Source organism: Thamnophis sirtalis, unplaced genomic scaffold (genome assembly GCF_051295495.1).
Source record: "Thamnophis sirtalis isolate CommonGarterSnake01/CBP01778 unplaced genomic scaffold, rThaSir2_p1.2 scaffold_13, whole genome shotgun sequence".
NCBI lineage: Eukaryota > Metazoa > Chordata > Lepidosauria > Squamata > Natricidae > Thamnophis > Thamnophis sirtalis.
In genome coordinates this window covers 44,121,536-44,142,424 of record NW_028261393.1, presented here as the reverse complement: position 1 = coordinate 44,142,424, position 20,889 = coordinate 44,121,536, and the positions used below count along the sequence as shown (strand labels likewise).

Below are 20,889 nucleotides of genomic sequence, written 5' to 3'. Positions count from 1 at the left end.
GCAGGATGAAAAGAATTTAAGATTTAAGCTGTTTAAAGGTAAAGATAAAGGTTCCCCTTGCACATATGTGCTAGTCGTTCCCAACTCTAGGGAGCAGTGCTCATCAACGTTTCAAAGCCAAAGAGCCAGCGCTGTCTGAAGGCATCTCTGTGGTCATGTGGCCAGCATGACTCAATGCTGAAGGCATACAGAACTCTGTTCCCTTCCCACCAAAGGTGGTTCCTATTTTTCTACTTGCATTTTTACATGCTTTCAAACTGCTAGGTTGGCAGAAGCTGGGACAAGTAACAGGCAGTCACTCCATTAAGCGGCATTAGGGATTTGAACTGCCAAACTGCTGACCTTTCTGATCGACAAGCTCAGCATCTTAGCCCCTGAGACACCACGTCCCTTAAGTTGTTTAGAAGAATGAAAAAAAAAAAAACCCACAGGCTTGCCCATGTCTTGGTGTCATATTCCTGTTTCAACCAGAAGAGGGAGATGAACCTCAAAGAAGAGCCATGATTAAGTGGCCAAGCTAATGGTTGGCATGAGGAACATCTTAGGTTCAATCCATAAAGCTCCAGCTAAAGAAAAACCTTGGAGAGAAGAAGATGTGAAGGACCATGATAATTTTGAGATACATGGGTAAAATAATTCAAGCTGCTATAACAACATTGCAACGTGGATTATCCAGTTGCCCTGATCACACTCCTGCATCACTGGGCTTCAGAATTCCCAGGGATGCAGCCATTCAGTAGAAATTAATTTCTCCTTGTCCTTTGGTTACAGCAGTTACTTTCAATTAGCAATGGTAGGAGGCAATAATTGCAGTTCTGTTTTTAGCTGTTCCCATTTGTGCAAATCACAACTAACGTATGCAAATCACCAACAGCCAATCAGGTGTCATTTTGCAAGGCTGGGCCCAACAAACACCCAGATTTAAACAATGTTAGTGATTTAAGCTGGGGAATCCTGGGAATTGAAGACCAGGCATCTTAAAGATGCCAAATTGCTCTATTATACTAGTTGGGAAGCATAGAAAGGCATAAATGTAGAATCATTGTGCCTGGCAAAACCTAAAGAGACTCAAAGGAGCATTTCTCTTCTGACGTTACAGCATCTGTTGAGGTCTGAAGGAATACAACCTCAAGGGTTATTCAAATGAGGCAAGGTGAATGACCATTAAGAGAAATGGCTTTTCAACCATTAAAAGTCTTGGGTATTATGGTCTGCCCTGGGTGGGATGATGCAATCAATCAATTTATCTATTTATTACACTCTTAACACAGATGACTTACTCTCTGGAAACAAATACTGAGGGGGTAAGACTCCCCTAACACCCATCGGGGAGGTGGTGTTCTGTTAAGATACAGCCTGTTGTGCCTTAAATGGCTTCTACTGTACAGCACAGTGGAGTTCCCATGGTAACAGTCTCACAGTACTCCACAAGGAGGCTCCTTTTGGTAAGGGGGAAAATCCAACATTAGAAATTACGTTTGGTCCAGGCATTTTCCTCCTATAAATAAATACCCGGGCAACACTGGGTTTATTGGCTAGTCTATAATAAAATCCATTGTCAGTATACATGATCTAACTATACTACAGTTATAATCCATAAACTGTGTGGTTTATTGTAGGTTCAACGCTACAAGGGAAAAGACTAAGCAGTGCAAAGGGTTTGCAACATTTGTTATAGAACATAACTATGGTGGAGAAGACACCTGTTTGCGATGAATCCCCAGTGCTGCTGTGCAGAATCTGGACACCTGCGCTGTAGTTATGGACTGTTCATCCTTAAGCAGCCACTGGGGATAGGTAGTGTCAGATACCTAGCAGTTATTGGCAGACTATGTTTTTTCCTAATCCTGTGTAAAAGGAACATTTAAGGAGCATGTCTGTTGGGATGATTCAGGAGACTTATGGGTGGGAGCTACATCAGCTCAGGATTTTCCATTGTGCCGTTGGAGATTTATTGGGCATTAAGGTTGTCCTTTAAGATTGAAGAGATCCAACCTCGAACTAAGGAGAAATTTTCCTGACAGCGAGAACAATTAATCAGTGGAAGTGTTTGCCATCAGAAGGAGGTTTTCAAGAAGAGACTAAAGAGTCATTTGTCCAGAGTAGTATAGCGTCTTCTGCTTGAGCAAGGGTTAGACTAGAAGACCTCCAAGGTCCCTTCCGGCCAGTGGTGGGTTCCTACCAGTTCGCACCGGTCACCAAACCGGTAGGGCCGTCATGCTCGCCATGCTCCCTGAACCGGTTCCCTGGTCACTGTGACATCTTTTAAAAACATTTTTAATGTTCTGCGCAGGCACAGACCTATTTACCAGCCACTGCGCATGTCAGGCAGAAGTGCACACCGAACTGGCAGTAATGGTGACAGAAAGAAACCCATCCCTGCTTCCGCCACTGTTATCCTAAGCTCTATCAAAATGTTATGTATCTTAGAGCTACCCAATGATTTTCATGTTTCCAGTCTTAGAAAAATGAAGCTTGGCAATACAGTTGGATTCTGGGGCTGCAAATGAATGAAAAAAAAAAGACTCCAGTTTTAACCCCCCCCCCCCTCATCTCCACATACTGGAGGGTTGACCCGGTACTCAAAAAGCCAATTTTGGCTTCTTTCATATGGTTACACTTTGGATTAAGCTCGGCATGGTGTGTTTGGCCTGCCGTTGGGGGGTAGAATTGAGACGGACTTTGTTCCTGCAGAAATCCAGCTGTGAAAGGTTAGCAAGTTTGTGTGTGAAATCAGCAGCCCTCCGGAGCTTCAGGGGTGGGAGGTCTTCCAGTGTGTGACTCTCCTTCCTCCATTGTTCATCTTCTTTAATCCATCCGGAGGTCCTTCTTTTTTTTTTTTCCTTTTTAAATCTCTTTCTTGTGTGGAGGGATACTGGGATATACAACTACTCCTTGACGTACAACAGTTATGTAGTGACCCTTCAAAGTCGCAACAGCACTGAAAAAAGTGAACGGGTGAGCCCTTTTCACACTTACGACCTGGGGAGCATCTCCATGCTCAGGTGATCAGAATTCAGACGCTTGGAAACTGGCTTGTGCTTTTGACCACTGTGGTGTCCGAAGGACATGTGATCCCGTTTTGCGACCTTTTGACAACGGGGAAGTCAGAGTCACTTAACAACTAAATTAACTTGCTAACTTAGCAAGTGCAGTGATTCACTTAACAACCGTGTTGCTAACTTAACAACTGCAGTGATTCACTTAACAACCATGGCAAGAAAAGCCACAAAATGGGGCAAAACTCACTTAATATATGCCTCCAATAACCACAGAATTTTTGGACTTAATTGAGGTCGTAACACAAGGACTAACTGTACTGCTTCTTTCTGTCTCAATCCTTCCCCCAAGAAACTAAAGTAAAGGTAAAGATTCCCCTCGCACATATGTGCTAGTTGTTCCTGACTCTAGGGGGCGGTGCTCCTCTCCGTTTCAAAGCCGAAGAGCCAGCTCTGTCCGAAGACGTCTCCGTGGTCATGTGGCCGGCATGACTAAATGCTGAAGGTGCACGGAAGGCTGTTACTTTCCCACCAAAGGTGGTTCCTATTTTTCTACTTGCATTTTTACGTGCTTTCGAACTTCTAGGTTGGCAGAAGATGGGAGAAGTAATGGGAGCTCACCCCGTTATGCGGCAAGCTACTAGAGAACCCCTATTTGTATATTATGAAGACACCGTAGTACATCTCTTCCATTTTTCTTTTTTCCATCATTTGCCTCTGTGCCTCTACGTAATTCTATTCTTAAAACGGGCCACTTCTATAGAAAACAGGGAGTCTAATGAGATTTTGCCGGTGCTCTGAGCATGCCAGCTGTGGCCAGGTAGCATGTTGCAAGCAGCCAATAAACCTGACCATTCAGAAACTTCCAGGAACAAGTTTTATTTCCTCTCCGTGCTTCGGCCTCAGGAACTGTGTGCAGTCATGCGCCTGTTTTGTCAGAGGAGAACCTGGTTCCCACCCAACCCCCTAATTCCCAGCCATGACTTGCAAACACTGAAGCAGGTGAGAGTGAAGGGGGCTGGAGGGAGAGGGGGGGTGGAAGGAAGATAATGAAAAGGGAAAAGACAGAAGAAAAAGGGAAAAAGAAAGAGAAAAGGAAATTTTACTAACAGGAAAACCTTGTCACATTAGTCAGCTATAAGTACTAAATTCTGAGTACTAAATCTTTGCATGCACTTCCATGGACACCTATTAAATGTCTGTTTACTGTCCTGAAATGCCAACTGCTATGCACAATCAATGCCTCAAACTTGGACTGGAGTAATACTATGTTTGTACTATAATATGTTATAATTTTAAATCTCTCTGTCTCTGTGTGTGTGTGTGTCTGTCTGTCTCTGTCTCTATGTCTGTCTGTCTTTGTCTCTCTCTGTCTCTCTCTGTCTCTGTCTCTCTCACTCTCTCACTCACCCTGTCTGTCTGTCTCTTTCTCTGTCTGTCTGTCTATCTCTCTCTCTGTCTCTCTCTCTTTCTGTCTGTCTGTCTCTCTCTCTCTCTGTCTCTCTCTGTCTCTATCTCTTTCTATCTCTCTGTCTCTGTCTCTTTCTATCTCTCTGTCTCTCTCTCCCTGTCTCTGTCTCTCTCTCTGTCCCTCTTTCTGTCTCTCTCTGTCTGTCACTTTCTCTCTCTCTCTGTGTGTGCCTCTATCTCTCTTTCTGTCTCTGTCTCTCTGTCTCTCTGTCTCTGTCTCTCTTTCTATCTCTGTCTCTGTCTGTCTGTCTCTCTGTCTGTGTCTTTGTCTCTCTTTCTGTCTCTGTCTGTCTCTCTCTCTGTCTCTCTCTTTCCCTCTGTGTCTGTGTCTGTGTCTGTATCTCTCTCTCTCTCTCTCCATATCTCAACATATATACTCTCCAAAGCACCTGAAGGCAGGACAAGAAGCAATGGATGAAAACCTATCAAGGAGAGATCAAACCTAGAATTAAGGAGAAATTCCTGACATCAATTAATCAAGGGAACGGCTTGCTTTCAGAAATTGTGGGTACTCCATCCCTGGAGGCTTTGAAGAGGGACTGGACAGCCATTCCTCTGAAATGGCACAGGGTCTCCTGCCTGAGCAGGAGGGATTGGACTAGAAGACCTCTGCTATTCGGTATTCTGTTCTGCAAATCCACCTTCCCATAAGATAGTCTTCCACATTTCCGCATCTTTTCCAAGGTGCTTTATCATTTCTTGAGAATATCTGTTGCCGATGTTTCAAAGTATCCTTTGAAGTAGACCAGGCGGAAGTGATTTTATTTATTTTCATTTATTAGCTACCCAATCCCAATGTGGAGATCTTCCTGGATCTCTGGTTAAACCTCTAACCATCATTTAGTCTGCATTCCTGTCTGTCTGTCCACCGTTCCTGATGAAGGAAATGCTCCTTGTTTTATTTTTTTATTTTTTTTTAAAAAAAAGCATAGGAGGAAGCCTAAGTATCTGCAGGCAATTTGCAAGGGGGCTACATGACAGCAAAACAGGAGTTGTCACTCCAGTAAATGCTGTAAAAGGTACAAGAACCTGCACCTCAGCCATGAGAATTTTATTTATTCATTGTTCCTTTATTTATTTAACTGCGATGCCACCCAACTTGCTGAGGCGACACAAAATAGCTCGAGGGGACTCAAAATGAATTTTCTCAAAATATTATCCCGGGGGGAGGGAGGGGGAGGAGAGAAAATAATCAAAACCCATTTCCTTTCCAGCAACTGTCATCCTCACCCGATTCCGAAGAGGTCTGTAAGGGCCGTGCATAAGCGCACCAATGTACCTACTGTCCCTGTCCTAATGTCCCTTGTTATTCATATCCGTTTCATGTATTCAAAATCATGTTTATACTTACTGTATTTTTCAGAGTATAAGACATACCCGAGTATAAGATGCACCAAGATTTTGAAGAGGCAAATTAAAAATAAAGTTTTTGCACTCTGCAGATCTCCCCCATACAGCCCATTTTTCACAACAATGAGACCATTTTTGTCCAAAAAAAAGGCATGCATAGCCTTTAGAAGGCTTGTAGAGTGTTCCTGGGTGCTTGTGGGGTGTGTGTGTGTGAAAATGAACAATAGCAGTTAGACTTATATACCGCTTCATAGGGCTTTCAGCCCTCTCTAAGCGGTTTACAGAGTCAGCATATTGCCCCCAACAACAATCCGGGTCCTCATTTTACCCGCCTCGTAAGGATGGAAGGCTGAGTCAACCCTGAGCCGGTGAGATTTGAACAGCCGAACTGCAGAACTGCAGTCAGCTGAAGTAGCCTGCAGTGCTGCATTTAACCACTGTGCCACCTCGGCTCTATAACAAATAATATGGTATATATCTAATACATGTTTGACGAAATAAATAAAATGCAATAAAATAAAATAAAAAGACAAAGAGTAACTGAAGCAGAATATGCACCCAACAATTGTTCCTGAACTTCTCTGGATGGGACACAATCAGATTTTTGCACTCTGCAGACCTCCCAAAAACAAAAGGGCATGCACTCTAGAAGTCTCTTAAAGGCTATGCACGGCAATTTTGGCAAAGGGGGCAGGGTTTCGCCAGGCCAAAAATGCTGTATTCAATGTATAAGATGCACCCAGATTTTCACCCTCTTTTCTGAGGGAAAAAGGATGCATCTTATACTCTGAAAAATATGGTATATATGTTATCTAATACGTGTTTGACAAAATAAATAAAATAAAATAAAATAAAAAGGCAAAGAGTAACTGAAGCAGAATATGCACCCAGCAATTGTTCCTGAACTTCTCTGGATGGGACACAATCAGATTTTGTGCAGCAATGCTGGACTACATGTGGAGAGCTAGACCAAAGCACGGTGGTATGTGTGACAGTTTCAACAGCTTGGCGCCATTGTTTCACCCGTTCACAATCCAAATCTCATTGAGCAGTCAGTTGTAAAGCTGGGCTAACTGAGTTGAGTGGCAGAATCGCAATACAAACATCGAAACACAAGGACACGTCTGTTGGATTAGGGCCAAGATCGATTTGTCAACTCCGGGATGTCCTCCCAGAAGTTCATCAGGTCCTGGAGATGTTTATGGATTGTCCACTGGGCAATTGCCCTCCTCTCTCGCTGTCCCAGTTTTCAGCAGCAGCAGTTCAGTGGGATTTCTTTGGATGCTACACGTTCTTTTTCAGCTCTCACTAACAGCTGCCCTGTTTTTCACCAATTGGCCTCATTGCCCTGGATCTTCATCCAAGACAATGCATTTTTGGAACAGAAAATTCCATAATAATAAATTAGTTGCAGATTATTCTCTCCCCAACCTATTATAAATCTATTTCAGTGAGCAATTTCGGATATTAGTATTGTATGAGGAGGAGGGGAAGAGAAGGGCTTCCATTTTTCTCCACGATGAGCATAATTTTTAAAGCTTTCCATCTTGTCTCCAATCCCTGCTGTGCCTTAAAAGAATAAAAATAAAAACAGAGTATCACAGGACTGTGCAATGTAATTGTGCTGGAAAAACATACTTATAAACGAAACGAGAACTAGAAAGATGTGGTAGGAATGCCTGTTTTTATTGCAGTTAATGACCAATCAATGCAACCCACAGAACTAAAAAGACACTAAACAAACAATGCAACTAAAACAATACACAATACTTTATCAAGCTAAACAAGGTGGGGAAGTGAGCTATCGAAAAGGTATATCACCTAGTTAGACCTAAAATAAAATTGTTATAAATCCTGTCATAAAACAAAATAAAATAGAGAGTCACTTATAATCAGGTGTGTGTTTAGACATAGATAGATAGATAGATAGATAGATAGATAGATAGATAGATAGATAGATAGATAGATAGATAGATAGATAGATAGAACCAATAGGGACACGGTGGCTCAGTGGATAAGATGCTGAGCTTGTTTGGCAGTTCAGTGGTTTGAATCCCTAGTGCCATGTAACGGAGTGAGCTCCCATTACTTCTTCCAACCTAGCAGTTCAAAAGGACATACAAATGCAAGTAGAAAAATAGGGACCACCTTTGGTGGGGAGATAACTACGTTCCGTGTGCCTTTGGTGTTTAGTCATGCCGGCCATATGACTATGGAGATGCCTTCGGACAACGCTGGTTCTTCAGCTTTGAAATGGAGATGAGCACTGCCCCCTAGAGTTTGGAATGACTAGCACATATGTGCTTTACCTTTACCTTATAGAATCAAAATCTTTGATTCATTTCTTTCTGCATTGGGGGGATATATTTCTTTTAGTAAAGTTATATTTTTATGAACTTAAATTGATTTATTTTAACCAGGTTGATATTGAATGTTATCATGTTCCACACCATTTTCAGCAGCAGCTTCTTGAAGGATTTCAGGAAGGAAGCTATGAGCCAGAGACAGTCCAAATGTTGAGTTGATGACTCTTGCTGTAGATCTATTTAGGAAAAACACTAGAATTCCTTGAACCTATTAGATTCTCCATTTGGCACACAATGTTGTTGCTCAGCAGCGGCCAGTGGAGCTGGTGACTGACTCAGACAGTGAGGAGGTTGGGGAGGAACATGGGCCAGTCCTGGAGTCTGGGGAAGGCTCTGATGAGTGCTCTTCATCAGAGGCAGAGAGGGGGCCAGGGCCGTCCGACAGTTATCAGCTGCCTTCAGAGCCAGATATCAGTGTGGCAGAAGAACAGCTGGAGCTTGGTCCCGATGTGTGCATGTGCAGAGCTACCAGGTGAAGGGAACAGTTAAGGAACAAGGGCCAACTCAGGAGTAAAGGCACAGGTGGGTGGTGAATGGCCCCTCCCATAGAGAATGAAGAGGAGCAAAAGGGGAGTGGAGTTTGCAGGAGACAATTAGTTCAATTTATTAGGGTGAAGATCTCTTCCTGACTTCTTGCCAAGTATTGTCTGCTACAAAGTGACGTTTGGAAGATATAAGCCTGGCAGCTCTCCAAGCCTGATAAAGGTCTGTAGTTGTGAAATCTCATGAAAGACTGTTTGCTGCGACATTGCTGGAGAGGAATTCCCGTTAACCTAAATAAAAGAGGTTTTATCAGGACAAGGAGTCTGCTTTATGATCTTGGGAAGCCTAGGTCAGAACAGACAACCCAATTCTACAATGGAGATGAAAGGGACAATTCAAATCAGGACCCTTAGAAGAACACCATCTGGTCTACTGTTGAAATCTCTTTGGTGAAAGTACATATTAAGATCAGACCCTTTGAAAGATCCTATGAAGAAATTGAAAGAAGAAATTTGGTGAACACCTAACAGATTATGATTTCAGCAATAAAATGTTCAATGCCTGGAACACTCTACCTGATTCCGTTGTTAGTTCCTCAAACCCCCATATCTTTACCCTTAAACTGTCACCATGGACCTCACCTTAGAGGTCCATAAGGGGGCGTGCATAAGTGCACCAGCGTGCCTACCGTCCCTGTCCTACTGTCCCCATTGATATGTACTCATTTTATGTGTTTATGGCCATGTTACACTTATTTATATCCATCTATTTGTACCAATCTCATGCAATAATATCCATGCCTATACTAATACCTGTTACCTTGTACATGTTGGCAAAATAAATAAATAAATAGATAGATAGATAAATAAATAAAAATAAACAAATTACCTTCCTGCACTAATGGATTCTGTGCTTTTTCTAATCTGGCGTATCTGATGTAGGTTTTGGTCTCTTGGTGAAAAAAAATAACTTCCTGTTTCAACAGCCCTGTTTATTGTGAATTAAGAAGGAGGGGGAAAACAGGAAACGGAAGAAAGAAAAAGTGAAATTCAATATTTAGTGCTACATTCTGCCTCCTCCTGAGATATTTTAGAGAAAACAACTCCTTCTGCTTCCTATACCCAGAGGACTGTTTCATACGAGATGTTTGCTACGCTATGAGAAAATGAGCTTCTGTAGTTGGTTTGGAAGAAGGCCGACTGTGGCAGATATTGTTGTAGCCTTGTCATTCATTTTTTTTTTGTTTTACCAGTCATTTCATTTCATTATCATTGTTTTAACACATTCATTCTTTTTGAAAATGATTACCCTGGATAGATCAGAAGAACTGATCAGAACAAATTGTATTCGTGGAAATTACTACCAACCGCACAGGTTAAATCATGCGTTTTTAAAACCAATTAAGTTACTTAAAGTCCTAGAAGTAAAAACATACAAGCATGAGTTCTGAGGTTATATATTATATACTGTATGGTATAGGGTTTCTTGCCTGTGCAGGGGATTGGACTACAAGACCTCCAAAGTCTCTTCCAACTCTGTTATTCTGTTATTGTTATTATATACACAACAATGTAAAATGCCCACAATAGAGGGGGAGGGATACAACATCATCTATCTCCAATCGACAACAGAGTCCTTTTAACAGTTCCAAGAAGGCCCCACACACCTTTGCACCACTCAGGTGACCCCCAAGGACATACACTTTAAGAAGATACTTGGTTGATACCTAGGATGCTGGCAGCAACTCATATCAACCATCGGCGCCAGTCAATGGTATTTGTGACACATCTTTAAATGTTCAGTTCACTGAGTTTCATGTTTAATGAATAAAAAAGATGATGATGATGATGATGATGATGATAATAATAATAATAATATAAAATAGTAAAAAAGTTGCGCAGACTGATTATAAATTGCGGCACAATTCAGTAGCACAAATGATCCATTGGAATTTGTGCAAAAATTATAATATTAAAACAGCAACAAACTGGTGGGAATATCAGCCTGAAAAAGTCACCGAAAATCAGATGGTCAAGATCTTGTGGGATTTCCGTATACAAACGGACAAAATATTGGCGCATAATACACCAGACATCACACTGGTTGAGAAAAATAAGGTCACAATCATAGACATCACAATACCAGGTGATAGCAGGGTCGCTGAGAAGGAACATGAAAAAATTGCAAAATGCCAGGACTTAAAAATAGAAATTCAACGACTATGGCACAAACCAGCAGTGGTAATTCCAGTCGTAATTGGCACACTGGGTGCTATTCCAAAAGCACTGGAATTACATTTAAAACAGTTAAAAATTGACAAAATCACCATCAGTCAAATGCAAAAAGCTGCACTGCTTGGATCTGCATGCATATTACGAAAATATGTTATGACGTCCTAGGCCCCTGGGTGGGGCCCGACTAGTAACCAATGCCAAATCCGGCGAAACAACTGGCCGCTGTGATACAATTGTATAATAATAATAATAATCCCTCTGAGGAGCTTTACCTTGTCGTTATGGAGGGGCTTGCATGCTCTAATGATCCTAACGGATATGCTGAACAGGTACAACCATATCAGACAGGTCTTAGGTGAAGGGCCAGACAAAATTTGCTCCACAACCCATTCAAATATGGTGAATACAAAAAAAAATAATGAAATTTATGCCGGCTGAACCGTCACCCAGATTAACAAGGGTTCCATTGGATGCTATGGCTCCTGGACATTCTGTGCAAAATGAGCTACAGGGCTCAGCTCCCTCTGCTAGGCAATCAGGGCATGGAGCTGACAAGCTACTGAAAGAAAAAGTGAAAAGAAATCTTGTGTTGTCCCGATTGTAATTGGAGCCCTTGGAGCAACACCTAAAGGGCTACCTCGTTATTTGGAAATTTTAAATTTATCAGACTTGAACATTCTGATTTTACAAAAAACCACCTTACTTGAAACAGCTTATATCCTCCTATGTTACCTTAACAGTTCCTAGGTCCTTGGTTAGGACTCAAGCTGTTGAGCTACCAACCAGCCCCAAAGGCCGTGAATCTCACCAAAGATTAACCACATAATAATAATAACACGACAGAGTAGGTGGTGTAAATTTACTCCAAATGTTGCTGCATTTCATTCTATCAGACTAGTGCTAGCCACAATACTCAGAAATAATCCTAAATCTTCATTCTAATAGGTAAAGGAATATAGCTAAATTTATAAAATACGAGTTACAGTATCTTGCTTTTTTGTTGAACATGCCTGCACCCATGGATTTCAGCCTTCTACATTCAGCAGCCTCTATGAAAAGAATACTTGTACAGCTTCAATGAGGGACAGCAAAGTCGTTCTTCCCATGAAAGCAATTTCTGTTTTCAAGGAAAGGAGGCATTTCTTAAAATAGTCGCATCCCCCCTTCCAGTGGGTTTCTGCTGAGCTGGGGACCTTTTGCCAATATCATTTTACACATCCGACCAAAACCAGTAGCATTTGCATAGCAGGGGAAAAAAACATTAAGGCAACATTGTCTAATGTTTTAAGTTCCTGAAAGGTTGTGGGGTTTTTTTGACTGCAAAGTTTGTAAGAGACCACTAAACAGGAAATCTTCTTTTGGAGGTTTTTTTTTTAAAGTCAGATGGTGAGAGACGGTACTTTTCCTTTATCAGTGGTTTTGCCAGAGAGGCTTCAATTAGTAAGTGATGAGTGCTAGGAACTTGAGGAGTTTTGGGAAAACAACTTTAAAAAAAAATCTCGGAGTTATTTGCAAAGAAAATTTATCTCAGCCCTCTGAAAGTTAGGGGTTATTTGGGGGGGGGCAGAACTAATGATATCAAAAAGGGAGACAGCTAGAATTGTTCCTGATTTTCTCAGAACAAAAATTAGATGGTGGTTCCTTCAAAAGGACTTATTTTAAAGGTCCAGGATATGACTGACACATGGCACGACAGAGTAGGTGGTGTAAATTTACTCCAAATGTTGCTTCATTTCATTCTATCAAAGTTACCACCAACGATTGAACACAGAATTAACTGGCAAAAGGAAAGATAGAAAGAGAGAGAAGAATAGGAAGAGACAGAGACAGTCTCTGTCTCTTCCTATTCTTCTCTCGGAGAGAGAGAGAGAAAGAGAGATGGAGAGAGAAGATATTTCTATAAATTCAATTAATCCTAAATTAAAGATTTGCAATGCCAGGTGTTGCCTCCATGGCCATACATTGCCACTGCCACCTATTAACGCCTCTGCACACCCATTTTCAGCCTCTGTGCACCTTGTTTTTGGCCTCTGTGCACCCCGTTTTTGGCCTCAACGCACCCCATTTTCATCTCATTCCAAGAGGCGAGGATCGCTGCCACAGCCTATCCCCCATCACCATGGGTGATGGCGATCCCCCCAGCCTGGAACAGATGATCAGCGGTATTCCGGGAGGCTGATCTAACTGCCAATCAGCTGCTCATGCTAAATCAGACTGTGCTGAAGCTGACCAGGATGTTTGCTGTTTGCTGCAAGGAGGCAAATTGCTGGGAGGCAAAGGCAGATTTTTTTTCTTGTTTTCCTCCAAAAAAGCTAGGTGCATCTTATAGTCCAGAGCATCTTCTAGTCTGAAAAATACATACATTTGCACATCACACTAAGTCATGCTTTGTTTAAAACTGACCTGTTCATTAAGCCATAATGACCATGTTGACAGTTACACTGGACCTGGCAATGGAAGAGAATTGAATTATTCATTATGGGCCGATCAGAAGAAAGTCTCCCTTATAGGTATCGATGCAGATCAAATAAATCCCTCGCATTCCATAATACCCCCCAAAAAACCTTTTCCTTTCCCTCTTTCTTTCCCTACTTCTTGAACAACCGGTGCCAATTTCCTACTCTCTGATCTGGGAAACACAAACAAATCTGAGCAATGACAATTTAGATCTTTACATTTTCATATTTATGAAGGCTTCCTCTTCGAGGGTCTGATGAGATTTTTTCCCTGAAGGGCTCCCTCTGTTGACAAACAGCGCAGTTTGCATTTTGAAGAAGTCAAATTCAGGAAAGAAAAACAGGAAACCACTCCAATAGATCCAAATTAATGTTATTGGATCATCAACAACCAGACAAGAGATAGGATAGGATAGGATAGGATAGAATAGGATAGGATAGGATAGGACAGGACAGAATAGAATAATAGAACAAGGATAGGATAGGATAGGATAGGATAGGATAGGATAGGATAGGATAGGATAGGATAGGATAGGATAGGATAGGACAGGACAGGACAGGACAGGACAGGACAGGACAGGACAGGACAGGACAGAACAGAACACAATAGAATAATAGAACAAGGATAGGATGGGATAGGATAGGACAGGACAGAATAGAATAATAGAACAAGGATAGGATAGGATAGAACAAGGATAGGATAGGATAGGATAGGATAGGATAGGATAGGGCAGGGCAGGGCAGGGCAGGGCAGGGCAGGGCAGGGCAGGGCAGGGCAGGGCAGGGCAGGGCAGGGCAGGGCAGGGTAGGGCAGGCAGGAAAGAACAGAACAGTATATAATAATAGAAGAAGGATAGGATAGGATAGGATAGGATAGGATAGGATAGGATAGGATAGGATAGGATAGGATAGGACAGGACAGGACAGGACAGGACAGGACAGGACAGGACAGAACAGAACACAATAGAATAATAGAACAAGGATAGGATGGGATAGGATAGGACAGGACAGAATAGAATAATAGAACAAGGATAGGATAGGATAGAACAAGGATAGGATAGGATAGGATAGGATAGGATAGGATAGGATAGGATAGGGCAGGGCAGGGCAGGGCAGGGCAGGGCAGGGCAGGGCAGGGCAGGGCAGGGCAGGGTAGGGCAGGCAGGAAAGAACAGAACAGTATATAATAATAGAAGAAGGATAGGATAGGATAGGATAGGATAGGATAGGATAGGATAGGATAGGATAGGATAGGATAGGATAGGACAGGACAGGACAGGACAGAACAGAACACAATAGAATAATAGAACAAGGATAGGATGGGATAGGATAGGACAGGACAGAATAGAATAATAGAACAAGGATAGGATAGGATAGGATAGGATAGGATAGGACAGGACAGGACAGGACAGGGTAGGACAGGCAGGAAAGAACAGAACAGAACAGAACAGAACAGAATATAATAATAGAAGAAGGATAGGATAGGATAGGATAGGATAGGATAGGATAGGATAGGATAGGACAGGACAGGACAGGACAGGACAGGACAGGACAGGACAGGACAGGAAAGAATAGAATAGAATAGAATAGAATAGAATAGAATAGAATAGAATAGAATAGAATAATAGAACAAGGATAGGATAGGACAGGACAAGACAGGACAGAACAGAACAGAACAGGACAGAACAGGACAGAACAGGACAGAACAGGACAGGACAGGACAGAACAGGACAGAACAGGACAGAACAGAACAGGACAGAACAGGACAGAACAGGACAGAACAGGACAGAACAGGACAGAACAGAACAGGACAGAACAGGACAGAACAGGACAGAACAGGACAGAACAGGACAGAACAGGACAGAACAGGACAGAACAGGACAGGACAGAACAGGACAGGACAGAACAGGACAGAACAGGACAGAACAGGACAGAACAGGACACAATAGAATAATAGAACAAGGATAGGATGGGATGGGATAGGATAGGACAGGACAGGACAGAATAGAATAATAGAACAAGGATAGGATAGGATAGGATAGGATAGGATAGGATAGGATAGGATAGGATAGGATAGGATAGGATAGGATAGGATAGGATAGGACAGGACAGGACAGGACAGGACAGGACAGGCAGGAAAGAACAGAACAGAATATAATAATAGAAGAAGGATAGGATAGGATAGGATAGGATAGGATAGGATAGGAATTGGATAGGATTGGACAGGACAGGACAGGACAGGACAGGACAGGACAGAACAGAACAGTACAGAATAATAGAATAAGGATAGGATAGAATGGATAGGATAGGACAGGACAGGACAGGACAGGACAGGACAGGAGAGGACAGGACAGGACAGGACAGGACAGGACAGGAGAGGACAGGACAGGAGAGGACAGGACAGGACAGGACAGGACAGGACAGGATAGGATAGGATAGGATAGGATAGGATAGGACAGAATAAAATATAGTAAGCTGGAACCTTGCCGGTCTTCTAGTCCAGCCTCCAGGTGACAAGCGACAGACAGGTAATGAATGAATAATTATATAGTTGTGGGATGGATGGATAGATAGGTGATAGACAGGCAGACAGATAGCTAGACCCTGGATGTCTGAATGGATGGATGGATAGATAGATAATGGACATAGATAGACAAAAAAATAGATGATGGATGGATGAATAGATAGGAGATAGATAGATGATAGATAGATGATAGATGATAGATAGATAGATAGATAGATAGATAGATAGATAGATAGATAGATAGATAAACAGAGACAGACAAGAGATAAATGCTGTGTCTGGATATAGATGGCAGATAAGAAGGAAGGAAGGAAGGAAAGAAAGAGAGAGGGGGAGGGAGGGAGAGAGAGAGAACGAATGAACAAATGAACCTATATAGGGAAAGAACCAAAAAGAACCTTTGGCATGAATATGTGGTACCTTGACAGGTTCTTTTGCTTCCTCAAGAATTTTAAAAAAATTCTCTATACAGAGTTGGAGTTCTTTTATTTCTTTAATTTTATTTTAGTGATGTACTTGTTAAAAGAACACAGCAGGGGGATGGTAACGGCTCTAAACAGACAATGTAAAGCAGGAGAAAATCACTCCCTTGGCCACATTTGGCTTCAGGTGCCTTGAGGTAATTTGCAAGAGACCGTTGTTTTACCGAGTAGGAAGTGCTTTCCGGCTTCATTGCACCCAGCAGGAAGGAAAACAGCAAGCCCGGCGCTTCATTTGTGCTTTTTATGTCGCTTCACAACCCAAGAACCACATGGGGTATAAACAGATCACTCCTGAGCTGGCTGAGGAAGGGTTGCAGGGCAGGAGCTTAGCGGGCGGCTGGAAGTGGCAACGCGAAAGCAGGAATGAAATATGGATGAAATCTCAACCCAGGGTGCTCTATCCCTTGCGGTGGCAAGAGGCTGAGGAAAATCCTTCTCCAAGAAGATATTCAAACAGCAAAGGACTCTGTTCCCCAAACAGATTGAAGCTGGGTCTGGGAGTGGGGTGGGCTGCTCGGGTTTGACCGGGTTCGGAAGAACACATAACTAATGTTATGGCCGGTTCGGTTCAGTTATCTTTTATTAAATCCCAAACTATCTAAGATAAGCTCTAAACAAGGCTAGTAAATTCAATGCTAGCTTTTCACTTCATCTGAGGAAACAGAGCCGCAAGATCTGAGGAAACAGAGCCACAAGATCTGTGGAAACAGAGCCGCAAGATCTGATGAAATAGAGTGACAAGATCTGAGGAAACAGAGCCACAAGATCTGTGGAAACAGAGCCACAAGATCTGAGGAAACAGAGCCGCAAGATCTGAGGAAACAGAGCCACAAGATCTGAGGAAACAGAGCCACAAGATCTGTGGAAACAGAGCCACAAGATCTGAGGAAATAGAGTGACAAGATCTGAGGAAACAGAGCCACAAGATCTGAGGAAACAGAGCCACAAGATATGTGGAAACAGAGCCGCAAGATCTGAGGAAACAGAGCCGCAAGATCTGAGGAAACAGAGCCACAAGATCTGAGGAAACAGAGCCACAAGGTCTGTGGAAACAGAGCCACAAGATCTGAGGAAACAGAGCCACAAGGTCTGTGGAAATAGAGCCACAAGATCTGAGGAAACAGAGCCACAAGATCTGAGGAAACAGAGCCACAAGTTCCGAGGAAACAGAGCCACAAGATCCGAGGAAACAGAGCCACAAGATCTGAGGAAACAGAGCCACAAGATCCGAGGAAACAGAGCCACAAGATCCGAGGAAACAGAGCCACAAGATCCGAGGAAACAGAGCCACAAGGTCCGAGGAAACAGAGTCACAAGGTCCGAGGAAACAGAGCCACAAGGTCCGAGGAAACAGAGCCACAAGGTCTGAGGAAACAGAGCCACAAGATCCGAGGAAACAGAGCCACAAGGTCTGAGGAAACAGAGCCACAAGATCTGAGGAAACAGAGCCACAAGATATGAGGAAACAGAGCCACAAGGTCTGAGGAAACAGAACCACAAGATCTGAGGAAACAGAGCCACAAGATCTGAGGAAACAGAGCCACAAGGTCTGAGGAAATAGAACCACAAGATCTGTGGATCTTGTCTTGGGGGTGAGAAGACATTGTCCCTGTGGTATTTTATCAGTTCTTCTGTATGGAAAAATACGTAGAAACTGAAGACATGAGTAAGCTATTACACTGTATCTTCAGAGGGCCAGGAATATATGTGGCACATTATACTGGCTTCACTTGTTCTCATGCTAAATTATGATTTGTTCAGCCAGGATAGCCCCCAATTTGGTTAAGTCAGCATAATGTACTAAACATTCACACTATTTTCAGCTGAAACAAAGATGTTGAACAAGTTTTTCCACACAGGGCACCGTATAAGTGTTTACCAAATGACCCCCAGATGTGTTATATTAGTTTTCAGCAGTAATGGTTTCCTCTTATCTTTGCTACCGATTTGAAACCAGGACTGCGCATGTGGGGCCCTTCTGCACATGCACATAATCTTCTGCGCATATGCAGAAACTTCTGCACATGCGCAGTGCATCCATGATGACATCTGGGCAGGTGAGTGGAGTCTCCCACTGCTGTTGCTACCAGTTCACCCAAACCAGGGCGAACCGGTAGAATACCGTCTCTGGTTTTCAGGTATATTAGGTCTACAACATTCAGAAATCCAAGATTGTATGACAGGTAATCTTCAATTTACAAGAGTTTCAAAAACTTGGTAAGTTTCAATACACCATGTCACCAAAATGTCGAAGGAACCCACTTTAAAACTGAAGTCGATATTGCTAGCTAGAACATTATGATCCCATCAAATTCTCCTCCAAGAACTTTGGCAGAACTATGAGTTCAGTGCACATTCAACAAATCTGTTACCCATTTGTCATGGCAAATTATTGATTTAATTATTAGGATCAAATCCCACCCCATGAGATCATACATAGGCCTAGCCCCTTCCTCAGGATCATTATTTCTATTCCCAAATCTCTCAAAAGGGATTTGACCGACGATTGGATCTTGCATGCTTTCAGAATATCAAGTTTGGCAGAAGTGAAGACAATCAATGTCCTTTTAGCAAATCAATAGAAGAATACAAAGAATGGCATATGGAGAAGCATAGCTTACTTTTAATCCTGGAGTAGCTAAAAAGTAAACTACACAAAAGAGAAAATGCTTTCCCCCCATCCCCCCTCTCTCTCCCTCCCCCTCCCTCCCTCTCTCTCCCTCTCTCTCCTTCTCCCTCTCTCCCTCTCTTCCTCTCTCCCTCTCTCCCTCTCTCTCCCTCTCCCCCCCTCTTTCCAGGTTGTAAGCATTTGGTCATAAATAAAAGATTGCCCAAGGATTACTATTAAGGGGAGCTGCAAAGCTGCCAAGCCACCATTCCTCCAGTCCTGAAAAGACCTTATGAAATACTAGGAATTAGCTGGGTTTAAGCAAAAAACCCCAGAGTGGGAAATGACCTGCTATCAATCTTGGCAGAGCTATAGTAATGTAAACAAAGATAATTTCATTATAATTTACATACTTAAGAAGGCTCTCATCCTAACAACATAGCAAATGCCATACACTCAGATAAATATAGAATTGATTTTGAAACAGTGCAGAGACTTTCTGAGAAAATCCCCCTATAGTAGAATGGTAAAAAAAAAATGTTTGAGGATAATAAAGTAAATGCACACTGCTTACAATAATAAGCAAAAAATGTGTTTATTAACTACTTTTTAAATCCCTCTCTCCCCCCCCCCCTCTCCATAGTTTTCAGATTGTAAAGTTCAAGGCATGGACAAGATCCCCAACCTATTCAACTTCAACAAAGAAGGGGATTTTGGATTTACCTGGCTTGAAGATTACCGATCCCCTGATGCATTCAATGGACGGTCAAGAGCTTGGATGAAAGTGAAATATGGACTGAGACTGATAGGAGAAAACATGAAGGAAGAGAAAGACATTGCACAGCATCCAATCCCACAACATCGCCATGCTGCAAAGTTCATGTCATGCTGATATTTATTATTTGCATGCCTGTTTTGAAAAGCTACCCTTCCATTATCTCACTTCACTGGGTTTATGACTCTTTGGTGTACCAATGCTCGTGGCACGGAGATGGGAGAGCTCCTGTGCCAGAGAGTTGTCTGGAGCCCACTGAACCTTCAAGTTTTAATGATTTTTCTTCCACTGAGCTCAGTTCTGTATGTACGTGTGTGTCTTTATACTGTGGGAAATCAACACCTTCCTGCAAGAATGAAATATTTTTTAAAAGGCAGGATAAAATATTTCCCCTAAAAGAGAAATAAAAACAAAATCTTAAGGGAGACAAAAACTCAGAGCCACAGCTCCCTAGCCCCAGCAGATATTTTGTGCCCCTTAAGAAAGACTGGACCATCCTATCTACAAAACAAAAGACTTTCAGCTCCAGGGTGATGGGATTACATAATAGGAGAAGACACAGAGCCCACTGCATTGCAATCTCCTAAGGACATTGTATCACCCTTCAAATGTCAGCCGAACTTAGCTCAGACAACCTATAGAACCAGCTATGACCCCAACAACAGCCAATAGAATATATGTTCTTGCGCAGAAACAGGAAGCTCAAATGCAAAGCCCAAGAGAAGGTATAAAAATCTAATAAACCAAACCAATAAAAAACCCTCACTCTCAACTCCAAGTGGTCAGCTGCCCTGAATCACACATGCTTGGGAGGGGTCTGTTCATCATTAAACTCTCTTTCCAATCAGCCTCCATGTTTCCAGTGTCATTCTCCTGGCTTGGAATGGATATTTCTTCCAACAGTACAATATGTGTGTCTACATCTCTCCCTCTCTCTGTGTGTGTGTATGTGTGTGTGTGTGTGTGTGTGTAAGAGAGAGAGAGAGAGAAGGAGAGGGAGAGAGAGAAAGAGAGGAGGTACACAGAGAGAGAAGAATGAGAAGAGAGAGAGGGGACACACACACACAAACACACACAGATTGTTTATGTGCAAGAGAGAGGAAAAAAGTTGCCTAAAGCTTGTGGACATCATTTGCACTCAT

At 42.5% G+C, this 20,889-nt stretch overlaps 1 long non-coding RNA gene across 1 annotated transcript in view; it reads left to right on the top strand.

The window, feature by feature from the left end:
- The window catches only part of LOC148043163 (uncharacterized), an 88,230-nt gene extending 67,660 nt beyond the window's left edge, over nucleotides 1-20,570 (top strand). The window contains exon 3 of the long non-coding RNA XR_015698339.1: nucleotides 19,616-20,570. This is a non-coding gene — a long non-coding RNA (uncharacterized LOC148043163). The remainder of the gene's footprint in view (nucleotides 1-19,615) is intronic.
- The last annotated feature ends 319 nt before the right edge of the window (nucleotides 20,571-20,889 follow it).